The following is a 12455-nucleotide window of genomic DNA, read 5'->3' as shown; positions in this document are numbered from 1 at the left end:
GGATGCCAAGGCTTCTTCAAAGGAAGGTTTAATTAACCCCTTAAGAATCAATTTATTTTTCCTCTCCTGGAGGATTTTGAAACCACATTTCGAACATTTTTTAAAGCCCGAAGGCCTAGGAGTTTGAGACATGATGTTAAACAATTCTAGTAACTTTGACAGGAAAATAAACTACTATCAATTTACTGATGATAAATTTAAGCTCACAGTTATAGCTTAACGCAAACACTTCCTGAAAATGACAGGGAACTCTAAACAATTAAGATTTACTTGAGACCCTGTAAAGTTTTAACAGGTTGACAGTCCGGGAAGGCCCTGATGGAGGGGGGCCGAAAACAAACTCAACCCAATCACACACAAAAAATTTCACAATCCAAACGTACACAAAAGAGCGATAGCCGTTAAAACAGCTTTTGTGACCAAAAAACAGCAAAAACTGACAGAAAAGTTAGTTAATAAAAACTACTCAGCCCAGCCAGCTCGAGACCACGTCTTCGCAGGGAAGCGGCAAACGAGATCTGGGGGACTGGTAGTGGTGCATCCTGGGATATAGTAAGCTCAGCCAATAAGACACTTCGCTCTTTGGCATAAGCGTGCCGAGTCGGAGCCGAGGGATCGGCTCCGAACCCATGATTCAGAATGTAGGCGAGATAGGATCACATAACATCTTGCTTGTTTCTTTACTTAAATAAATAAATGGCAGAAAAGTGCCCATAGCCCATACCTGTCAATTACCTGGCCTTTGCAGGAAAATGCTGAGTTTCAAACATAAATAGGGTGTCATGAAATTTTGAGTGTTCCCTTTAAATTATGATTGCTTAGAAGTCACTCCATGTGAGCCAACAACACCTCCTCATAATAGTGATCTGACAATGTCACTAGGATAGCAACTACCACTGCAATCGCATGATCACATACATGAAAAGTAGTAAACAGCAAAAGAAATATTAATTTCCAACCAAGACTGGCAACAGAATATCTCTGTCTGCCACAAAGAACAGTACAGAAGCAGCTGAATTAGATTCATAACTTCATAGGTACATACTATGTTAATGGCCCTTTTATATATTTGTTTACTGGGAAAGTCCGACTTGGAACAAAGACAATTTTCAGCGGAGGCCCGGGGAGAAACACTTCAGATGCATGTCTTTGTAATGTGGGAGGAAACTACAGCACCTGGAAAAAACCCACACAAATGCAGGGAGGACATGCAGACTCCACACATAAGGCACCCCAGCTGAGAATCAAACCAGAGAACCTTTTGCTGTGAGGTGACATTGCTACCGCTGCACCACTGAGCCATGCAACCCAAATATGACCCACACATTTGATTTATATAGGTGGTGATTTATTGACTGCCTCTGTCCATCAGAGACATAGGAGCCAGACCAGGGATGAATTTCCAATTACCCATACATTGGTCCAAGTTGAGCTTAAACAGGAATAGGGAGGACCTCTGCTTCACATGAATGGGGAGCCTGTTCCAGAGGATGTGAATTCTCTGAGAAACATATCTGTCTCTCCAACATGTCCTATTTATATCGCAAGCACAGTTTAGGTCTTTTAATCTAGTAGTTCTGGTACTGTTTGTTTTGCAGATGTGCAAAAGGTTCATCAAAAGAGAATCCAAGGATGCCTTGTATGCCGGGCAAAGATCACCTCTCAGAAGTCTGTATGATACCAAATAAACAGACAGGGCTTTGAGGTGATCAGTGTAGGACATTGTGTTTACTCCTTGTATGCTTTTTGTAAGGAGCCTTTTTGGACGTTCCACTTACTGAATGTGTCTGGTGAGGTACATACCAAAGATGGCAATATACTCTATAATGGATCTGATGAGGGCTGAGTACAGTGGTATGATGACCTCTCTGGACCTAGGTGACATACCCTCGCTTATAATTTGAGCAATATAGAAGGATTTTTCTTACTACCTTGGAGACATGTTGATCGAAGGCTAGGCTACTATCTACATGAGCTCCTAGATCCCTAACTAGTGAATCAACCTTTAAGGGTGTTTTATTGATGATGTAGTTACCCAAGGTGGCAGACTTCCCAAAAGGTACTATAATGCGTTTCTTGGTACTGAGTTTTAAGCCATGGCTTTGGCATCAAGTGTCTGCCTGTATTAGACTTTCCTGAAGGGTGTTCTCATCTTGGGAGGATTTGATGACTGCTCCCAGTTTGCAATCATCTGCAAACTTGGTTAGACAAAGGCCTTTGACATTGGCTTTGACATCCAAGAAGTAGATGCCAAAGAGGAGCGGGACCAGCACAGAGCCCTGGGGAACTCCACTGATGACTGGCCACTTTGTGGAAGTGGCCTCAATGATTCTAACCTCCTGAGTTCTATCAGTGAACCAGCTAGCTATCCAGTATAAATAAAGGGCTTTATACCTAGTTCCATAAGTTTGTTGACAATGCCCAAGTGAGGTATTGTTTCAAATGTTTTAGCCAAAACAGGTAGGCACTATGCACCATTTTCCCCTCATCCATTGCCTTAATCACTTTTTCAAAGAAGTCTACCAAGTTCAGTAATCATGACCTTCTTTTGACAAAGCCAAACTGGGATGGATCCAGTGTCTGGAGGTCTGCTATGTCCTTGTTGATAATTTCTATGATAATTCTTTCCATGGCTTCTCAAATAAGACTGGTCAGACTAATGCTTCTATAGTTTCCAGGATCTGTTCAAGGTCCTCCCTTATAAAGGGGGATGACCATCATAGTCCTCCATTCACATGCCGTGGAGCCTGTTTTAAAACTATATTTAAATAATGACTCCAAGGGTTCTGATAAGTTAAATTTTAGACTATTCAGGAGGCATCAAGGGATGGTATCAAAGCCCACTGAGGCCATGTTCTTCACTTTAGTGGGTGCAGCCAGTACATAAATACTTGAAGGGTTATGTTTGAGTGTATATTTGAGGGGATGGTTGAGGATGAGAGGGAGGTAACGCTGGAATTGAATTTGTCCATTAACAGGTTTGTTATATCACCAGCCTCAGTGAATGTGGCACCATTAACCACCAGTTCAGCACATTGTTGTGTACTGCCCTTGAGGTTCCTGATATAGCTGTAGAAGGACATATGATTATCTTTCACCTGGGAGGCTATCTTAATCTCAGTGTTGGCTTTGGTTGACCTAATTAGCCTTCTTAGTTGCCTGTTTACTTTGTTGATGATCATTTCTATATTATATATATTTTCTGTAGTTACAGCAGCCTTTATGCAGCCATTGACATGGTTGTACAGAATTTCTGAGAGCAATTTAGCACAGTCGGCTGTGTTCTCTGGGTTTGGAAGGGCAATGAATTTTGACAATCCATCACAAAAGACAATTTGCCTTGCAATAGTTCCTAACAGTTACTGCTTTTAATGGGATTACAGAGTTGATTTTGATTTTGAAGGAAGTAGCTTTATGGACAGACCTTACAAGGGAGGATGAGACATTGGGGGTCTTGGAGTGTTCTCCCACATTAGTAAACATGAGGTCTGGTATGTTGGAGCCTGTAATGAGTGTGCTCACTGTTTGGTCAAGTGTGTTTGTATTTACAAACTCCAAGGATCTCTGAGCCCATAGATTTGAGGCCATGTAGGATTCCCAGTTTCTAGAGAGTTAATTAAAGTCTCCTAAGAGTACAGTATTAGGTTGGATGGTAAGTGTCTCCAGTGCATCCAGGTATGCATTGTGACCTTCTTGGTATATCAAGGGTGACCTGTAGCTGGTGATCTGCACATGGAGGAACTCCAGCACACCATCCTGTCTGACCACCCTAGAGGTATGCTTATTACTTGATGTATGTTAAGGCATCTCCTTCTTTCACCCTTGTCTATGCAGTTACTGGTCTAAAAGTGTGGAATACACTGAAACCTTGCAATGCCAGGGTACTGTCTGCCTCTTTAAACTATGTCTGAGTAAGTGCAAAGATGTCTATATTTTTAAATGTGAGAAGGGAATGTAGATTTTTATAGGCTCTTGGCATGAAGCAGTAACACATTGAGTTTCAGCTGAGATAATTTTGCTATGTCAGTAGGTTCGTCAATTTGGCATTGCCTAAAAAAGGCTCTATGGGGATGAATAAAGTTGTAGGCAGTAATCAAAAGCCTAGAGGTGAAAGGTGCAGATCATCCTTGGCAAAGCAATATGGGCTGTTTGCTTAGAATGACAGCCACTTGCTGAATTCAATCATTTTTTTTGTTCATATCATGACATCATCCTCAGTGTTGTTAATATCTGCTCAGTGTTAAGCTCATCATACCAGGCTGAGACACAGTCCGAAGCTCCATAATGTCTCTCTTCATACAGTCCAGGGAGGTACATCTCAGGTCATTTACATTTACATGGCCTATGATGGAATCATACTGATACCTGTGGCGTAATGACTTGAGTGAACATGTGATTTGGAAGATTCAGGCTTCAGATAAGCAACTAACAGTTATATTCTCCTTATTCAGCCTGGTTAGAGGAGCATTAGTATATCTTACAATGGAGTTCCTTATGATGAACGTCCTGGGAAGTATGACTGCTTGCCTTAGGGGCTTAGTGTTTGAGGCTCCTCTGAGAGTGACAGTATGTGTAGTGTTAGGTGGTGTTTTTTATGAGCGTCTTTGGGCTTACTGAGGCATAGTTTTGACAACAGGTGGTCTAAGCAATCTTTGTTATTTAGGAAAATTGCTTTTAAATGCCTATGCATACATTAGTCTGTGTGCATGTTGTGTACTATGTGAGGTGGGTGTTATGTGCATGATTTTGACAACCTGATTTGCACTTATATATGAGAGTTTAGCCTGCTGTGTCATTGTGTAAGCACACCTTGCATACTATGTCTGTATTGTTACGGATTAAGTGGTTGTCAGTAAACATGAGACAACTGCTTCATTTTCTCAAGATTCCCATAGCCACCAAGCTGGCTACAGAGAGGTTAGGAAGTTGCATATCCATACTGTCCAGTCCTTTTATTTGTGAGCTACAAGGGGGGGGGGTGTATTGGGATCATTAAGGGTGCTTTACTGGAGCAGATTATGCTAAACAGTACTAATTTCTACTACTAACTTTAATGTTTACACATTCAGCTAAATGTGTAGGTATTTCCACTTGACTCCCAACTAGCTGCTCTAAGTTTGTCAGGGCAAAAGCTATTTGTCCTATATTGCTGCTGTACAGTTCTACAAACCATTCTTTCTAGGTGTTTGCTACTGTACAGGGCACTACTAACCCACACAAACCTGCAAATTTATAACAGCACAGATAATTTATTTATTTATATTTTATTTATCAACATTTGGTGACCAGGAAAGTCCAAATGGGTCAGGAACCCATTTTCAGTGGAGACCCTGAAAGAAAAGCTCCAAAACAAATATAGACATAAAGGATTTTACATTTATAACTAAAGCATTACATAGATTACCAGTGCAAGTGCATACATTAATAGCATTTATAGTTATACATAAGCATACAAATACTTATCGGCATAATAAAATGTGGATAGATAACATTTATAGCAGATTTTCAGTCTAAGATACTAGTTTAGAGTTGAACATTACTGACAGAGCAGATTAAGTTATACAAAGACATAAAATATAGTAGTTTTGCGTTGTGTGTATAAAGAACAAAGTTAAGTAAAGGTAGTAGGACACATGGAAGAGAAAAGATTGTATAGAGATAGTAGTATAAGTAAGGGATTATCAAAACTGAATTAAGTGATGGTAAGGAGGTAAATGTGGATAGTTATTGTCTGAGATATAGGAAATTATACAACGACCCCCCATTAAATATTCAAAAACGTGCACGCTGACTGGTCAGCGTGCACGTTGTAAATCAGAGTTATAGTAATGGAAAAAGGTCCGGTCGCCCGGACTTTTTCCATTACTATAACTCTTTTTTCACACTGTTTCGCTATGTTAGAGTTTAACATAGTGAGACAGCTTTAAAAAAAGCAACAGTGACTCTCTGTTGCTTTTTTAAAGCTGTCTCGCTATGTTAAACTCCTTTAACATAGCGAGACAGTTTATAAAAAGCAACGGAGATCTTGCTTTCTCTGTTGCTTTTTTCAAAACTGTCTCGTTATGTTAAATGGGTTTAACATACTGAGACAGCTTTAAAAAAAAGCAACAGAAATTCTCTGTTGCTTTTTTTAAAGCTGCCTCGCTATGTTAAACCCATTTAACATTGCGAAACAGTTTGTAAAAAGCAACGGAGATCTTGCTTTCTCCGTTTCTTTTTTCAAAACTGTCTCGCTATGTTAAATGGGTTTAACATACCGAGACAGCTTTTAAAAAGCAACGGAGATTCTCTGTTGCTTTTTTAAAGCTGTCTGGCTATGTTAAACCCATTTAACATAGCGAAAACAGTTTGTAAAAAGCAACGGAGATCTTGCTTTCTCCGTTGCTTTTGCCCACAGTTCTGATGTACTGCGTAGGCATACGCATGCGCAGTACATCAGAACTGACGCAAAATACCAGACAGCTGCGGAAGGGCAGCAAGGAGGCATTATACAATGCCATTATTTAAGAAAAGTAATTATTTTTTTTCTTAAATAGTGTCATTGTATAATAGCAATAACCCACTTCTGGGTGTGGGTAATGCTGGAATTACCCACTGTTGGCTTTGTTTGGCCACTCGGGCTTCACCCTTGTGACCAAACCATGCCAACCGTGGGTAAATCCAGCATTACCCACACCCAGGCGTGGGTTATTGCTATAATATTATAGTGAGAAATTCATAGTGAGGTTGATGTGTTAGATATTGTATGAGGTATAGGAGAATATTATAGTGACAGATTTGTCAAGAAGAAGCAGGTATAAGATAAGAAGATGTATTGCAAGTATTTTCAGAAGAGTTGGAAAGGAGGAATTAAAGAAAAATAAAAAAATAAAATAAAATAAAAAAATTCCAGGAGATAGGATAGGAAGAGAGTCAATGATGAAGGTTAAAGGACAGCAGTATGGGAGGGAAAGTGGGAGTCAAGGGGGCTATATTAAGTATGGAAGTCTTTAGTTAAGGAACAAGGGCAAATGTGAGAGTTAAGAAAGTGAATTTTTAATGTACGTTTGAAAGTCTTAAAGGAATCTGAGTCACTGATAATTGGAGGTAGGACATTCCATAGTCTTGCAATGGAATAGGAGTAGAGGCTGTGTCCACCTCTTTTGTTAGCTTTGTATCTGCTTAAAAGCTGTCTGTTTTTGGAATGGAGATTTCAGGATGGGGTGTAGGGATGTGGGATAGGTTTTAAGGTAGGGCAGCTGTTTGGTTTGTAAGTTATTTTGTGAGCAAGAAATAGCTGTACAAGGTTAAGGTAATGGGGGAATTCTAGCCAGTTTAGTTTGTTGAGGACATGACCTCGGTGTGTATGATAAGGTTTATGAGTTGCAAATTTGGCTATTTCATGATAGCATGACTGAAGTTTTCTCTTTAGGGACATATGAAGTTTAGTGAGAATTGGGGCTCTATGCGTGAGGGAAGGGAGAAGAAGTGTATTGGCAAATGTTTTTTGGTGGGGTTGTCCATGAACTGTTTGTGTCTATAGAGTTTATCAAGTTTGAAATGTATTTTTTTAATAGCTTTGCCTGAGTTACGATTTCAATTTCTGTATTATTTTGTGACTATATTTTGAAATCATGTAAAAGTGGTTTTGGTGAGAATAATAGTACCTTAGTTTTATTCTGATTAAGTAGTAATTGAGCTTCATTTAAGCAGGTTGCAATATAGTTGAAGGCATCTTGTGTCATTTTGAGGAGATGTTGAAAGTTGTTGGAGGAGAAGATAACAGTGGAGTCATCAGTATACTGGATGAGTGTACTTTGAAGGTAAGCAGTATGAAGGTTATTAATGAAAATATTGAAAAGCAATGGTCTAAGAATAAATCCTTGAGGGACTCCTGTTCTATTAATCTGGCATTCTGACAGACTAGTTTGCCACCTAACACATTGCTGTTTATTGGTTAAGTAGTTGGAGAACCATTTTTGGGTATTGTGGGAGCATCCTAGTGTAGATAATTGTAATAATTTATGATGTGACACTGTATCAAAGGCCTTTGATAGGTCTAGTAGAATTACTGATGTTAATTGGCCAGTGTCTATGGCTTTGTTCACAGTATCTGTGAAGGATAGTAGTGCAATGGTAGTGCTATGCACCAGTCGAAAACCATGTTGGGTAGGTGCTAGGAGATTATCTGAGAGATGTTTTATTAGTTGTATGTGTATGCATTTTTCCAGTATTTTAGATAAAGGAGAGAGGATAGAGATGGGTCGATAATTTGTTAATTCATTAGTTTTTCCTTCCTTGTGTAAGGGGATTATGGTAGATTTTTTCCAGAGTTTGGGAACATCAGATTCTGTGATGGAGGATCTATTAATCAGAATGATAACTGGGTAAGCTATTGTGTCAGCAGCAAGTTTAAATATTCTGATGTTAGGTTATCAGCAGACAGGGAGCAAGGTTTTAGTTTAATAAGAAGCTTGTGTATTAGTTAGGTTGGTACAGATTATAAAGAGAAAGTAGAAGATATAGAGCTAACTGTATAGGTTCCATGAAGAGGGGAGGTATTAGTGTTGAGGTTACTATTAAGTGAATCTGCTTGGACTAGATTTTCATTAAAGCTGGAGATTGTATTAGGTGTAGAATGGTTTACAAGTTTAAGTATACTATCAAGGAAGTTGGAGTTGAACATGTCAGCTATTTGAAAAGGCTCTTTGACTGGGACTGGTGATTGGTTTTATGAGGTTCCAGGACTAAGAAGTGCTGATATAGTTTTCCAAAATTTTGGGGGGTTATTGGTTTGGCTGGATATTTGTTGAGAGACATTTTTTTTTTGTCAGCAGTGACTAGTATTTTTGGCTTATTTCATTGTTGCTTTTATTTAAGTTGGTTAGTTTCATTTTTATTTCTGTGTCATTCTTTCCAGACTCAGTGTCTGGATAGTAATATTTGTTTTGTGGCTTTTGTTAGCCAGGGTGCATGGTTTATTTGTGTCCTTTTGGATCGGAGGGGAGCTAAGCTGTTAATGGTATCTAAGACTTTGTTAAAGTGACTAATAGCATCTTCCAATGGTAGTGTTTCAATAAGAAGCAGTTTATGGCTTTTAGGATGTTGTTAAATAGTTGTTGATTGAATATGGTTAAATTTCTTGATGTTTTATAGGTATGGGGTTTAGGCTCTTGAGGGGGGTCTTATAGGTATATGCTGGTAGGTGGTCACTTAGGGCGTTTGGGAGCGTGCTAGAACTGGAATATTTATGGGGATCTGTTACTAGCATCTAATCTAAGGTTGCACCTAGTTGATTATTATTTTACATTCTGGTAGGGTTGGTGATAAGTTATGTAAAGCCGTGAAGGTTTATGCTATTTATTGGGGAGTCAGTGATTAGATTTTGCCAGTTAATGTTTATATCACCCATAATAATCGTTTCCTTGGTAATATTGTTGGTAGTCCAGGAAAGGAAATCTTCTAGTACTGGGATGTTTTGGCCAGGGAGTATATAGACTATTCCAGTGCATATTTGTTTAGAACTGTTTATGTGTAGTGATACTAAGAGAAATTTTGCGTTTTCAAAATATGGAGGAGGTTTGGAGTGGGGGGGGGGATTATTATAAAGGTGTTACAACAGATTTATGCTACACTGCCTGCTTTTTATGGGTTTTGTCATTTCTTAAAATATATCCTAGAGGGACTATTTCAGTATCTAGAATGTGTGGTTTTAACCAAGTTTCAGTAAATGCTACTATACCAGGGGAGTAGTTTGCAGTGCAGGCCATGAGTGACATTCTGTAATTTTATTGCAGATGCTATGTATGTTTAGTATTATTAGTAGCAAATTTTTGGAGGTGGGGAATTGATGGGAGGTGGGTGACTGTGTAAGTCCAGGATTGGGATGAATATCCCCACATTGGGAAAGTTTGAGGAGGTGGTTTATGAGATGGAAAAGAAGGCTAGCTTTATTTGTATGCTTGCAGACTATGTAAGGTGTTACTTTGATTTTGGTAGTGGTGGGAAGGAACTGGATTTTAGTTAGGTGAAAATTGTTATATTTGAATAGGGTGGCTGTTATGTTAGAAAAACTATCTATGTGGATATCAAGAGGTAAGGCCTGAGTAGATATTTTTACAGGTATAGGAGTTATAGTGCACCTGAGGGAGGTGGCTTGAATTAATATGCCTAGTGAGGTGATTAGAGATATCATGAAAATAATGTAGTATGAGGGAGAAAGCATAGTGTTGAGTTATAAGAGTAGTAAAATAGGCATGGAGTACAGAGAGTTAAAAAAGAGGGAATAATTATGAAAATTGTGGTGTGAGATAGTGTGCAAGTTGAAATAAAGTAGGAGATTAGGTTTATAGTGTTAGGAGAACACCTATAAGAGGGTGGAGAAATTGAGGTGTAATAATTACAATTTTGTAGGTGTTAATAGATAGAGATAAATAGTTGAGAGTTTATTGGATGGTGTTGGTGAGGGGGAGGATTTATGGTAACTATAAATGTAATTGATTGGGGGTGAATGGGAATGGGGGCAGGGTAGGGGAGCGGAGTGATCCCAAGCAGAGCAAGGGAGAAGAGAGTGGGTACAGCCTGACTGGAATGGTCAAGAGTTCAGAACACCAACCAGGAAGTTGGAGCACTGCTTATTTTGTGAATGTTTCTTACAGTGCAACTGAAGGGAAAAAAGGTAAGTGTGTTATTGTACTGTACCTAAGGGTAAGATGTGCTGAATATGACCTAGCAATAATCCAGTCTGGATGAGAAAGTAAAAAAGGAAGAAAGCTAGGTGAATTAGTAGACAACAAAAAAGTAAGAAGGAATAGTGAAGAGGAGCGGAGAACAGGGTGTGAAAAATAGAGAGGGAAGATGGTATTGGGGGACAGCACAGTAGACTAGGGTAAAGAGGATACAGCAGAACAGTTCTAGGCAGGTGGGAATGAAGTGGAGAATAACAAGGGGGGGGGGGAGGTGATGTGTGATACAGCTGTAAGAAGGTTTGGGCTAGAAAACACTTAAGACAGCAGGGCACAATTCAAAATGCAATAGTTGTAGGATGTGCACTGTAGCATCTTTCGAGGGTCCATGTCTTGAAGAGAGACAGTTTACTTGTGGCCAGGAAAGTGTGAGGCAGGTGGTTTCAGGATATGGCAATGGGTCCTTAACCTGGAAAAAGGTGAGAACGGATAACAAGGTTATGAGCTATGGAGATAATGTTAAACAGGATTAGCATGTAGGATAAGAGAAGAGCAGGAAGAGAAAGGGTAGTCCAGATGGAAAAATACTGGTGGTAAAGTAGGGAAAAGGGAGAAGCAATTTAAGCAAGGGTCAGCATCAGAAATGAAGTGGGAAACAACATCAAAGAAACAAATGCAGTTGCAATATCTAAATAAGAAGACAACCTAACATAGTAAGTTATCATCCTTTAAATGCATTAATAATCCCTACTAGTTATTGAATCCTTCAAAGCCCCCGGGCCAGTGGAACCCACAGCCCACTCTGCTGAATCCTTTATAAACACATTCTATGGACACCTACAGGAATGCATGGATCATGCAATCCCAAATAAAACCAAGACCCATTCCCCCAAAGGCAGGCGACCTGTCTGGTGGACCCCAGCCATTAATAAGCTATACAACAGAAGGAGGAAGCTACTACATGATAGAGCAAAATCCCTAAAAGGGAAGGCATCTCTGATCAGTACTAGCAAAAAACTATGAACACTCATAAAATCATCCAAGGCCAACTTTGAGAGAAAAATTGCACAAGACACTAAAGATAATCACAAGGCTTTCTTTAGTTATGTTAGAAACCTGGCTGGAAACTCCCAGATATGCTCAGAGTTAGTCCAAAATGACAAAAAATACACTGAACCCACAGACATTGCCAACATACTAGAAGACAGGTTCAGTGCAAATTTCTCCCCCCTCCCCCCCAAAAGGACAAATATCTATCCCAGCAGAGTGTTGCCTCCCTGACATCTCAGATGCCCAGGTGAGAGCCGCCCTCTCCAAAGCTAAAAACACAGTATCAATGGGACTAGATGGTGTCCCGGGTTGCGTGCTACATGAACTCCAAGAAGAGCTAAACCCACACATAAGTCTGCTGTTTAATCTCAGCCTTACTACAGGATATGTACCCAAAGAATGGCGTACAGCAACAGTGGTCCCACTCCACAAAGGAGGTGCTTCTATGGACCCTGGAAACTATCGCCCCATAAGCTTGATGAGCCTGGTCTGCAAAGCTATGGAGAGGATCATTATGGAACTCATAAACAGGGACACTGGGGACCTGCAGACATTGGATCCTACCCAATTCGGCTTTGTTAAGGGCAGATCCTGCCTCTTGAACCTGGTTGACTTCTTTGAAACAGTCACCAAGGCCATTGACGATGGTAAGGTAGTTCACACAGCCTACCTTGACCTTGCAAAAGCCTTCGACACAATACCCCACTCGGGCATCATAGACAAGCTCTCCAGCTTAAATAT

This window comes from Protopterus annectens, chromosome 1.part0, assembly GCF_019279795.1.
Source record: "Protopterus annectens isolate FY-2018-M chromosome 1.part0, PAN1.0, whole genome shotgun sequence".
Lineage (NCBI taxonomy): Eukaryota > Metazoa > Chordata > Ceratodontiformes > Protopteridae > Protopterus > Protopterus annectens.
This window is presented reverse-complemented; position numbering follows the sequence as displayed.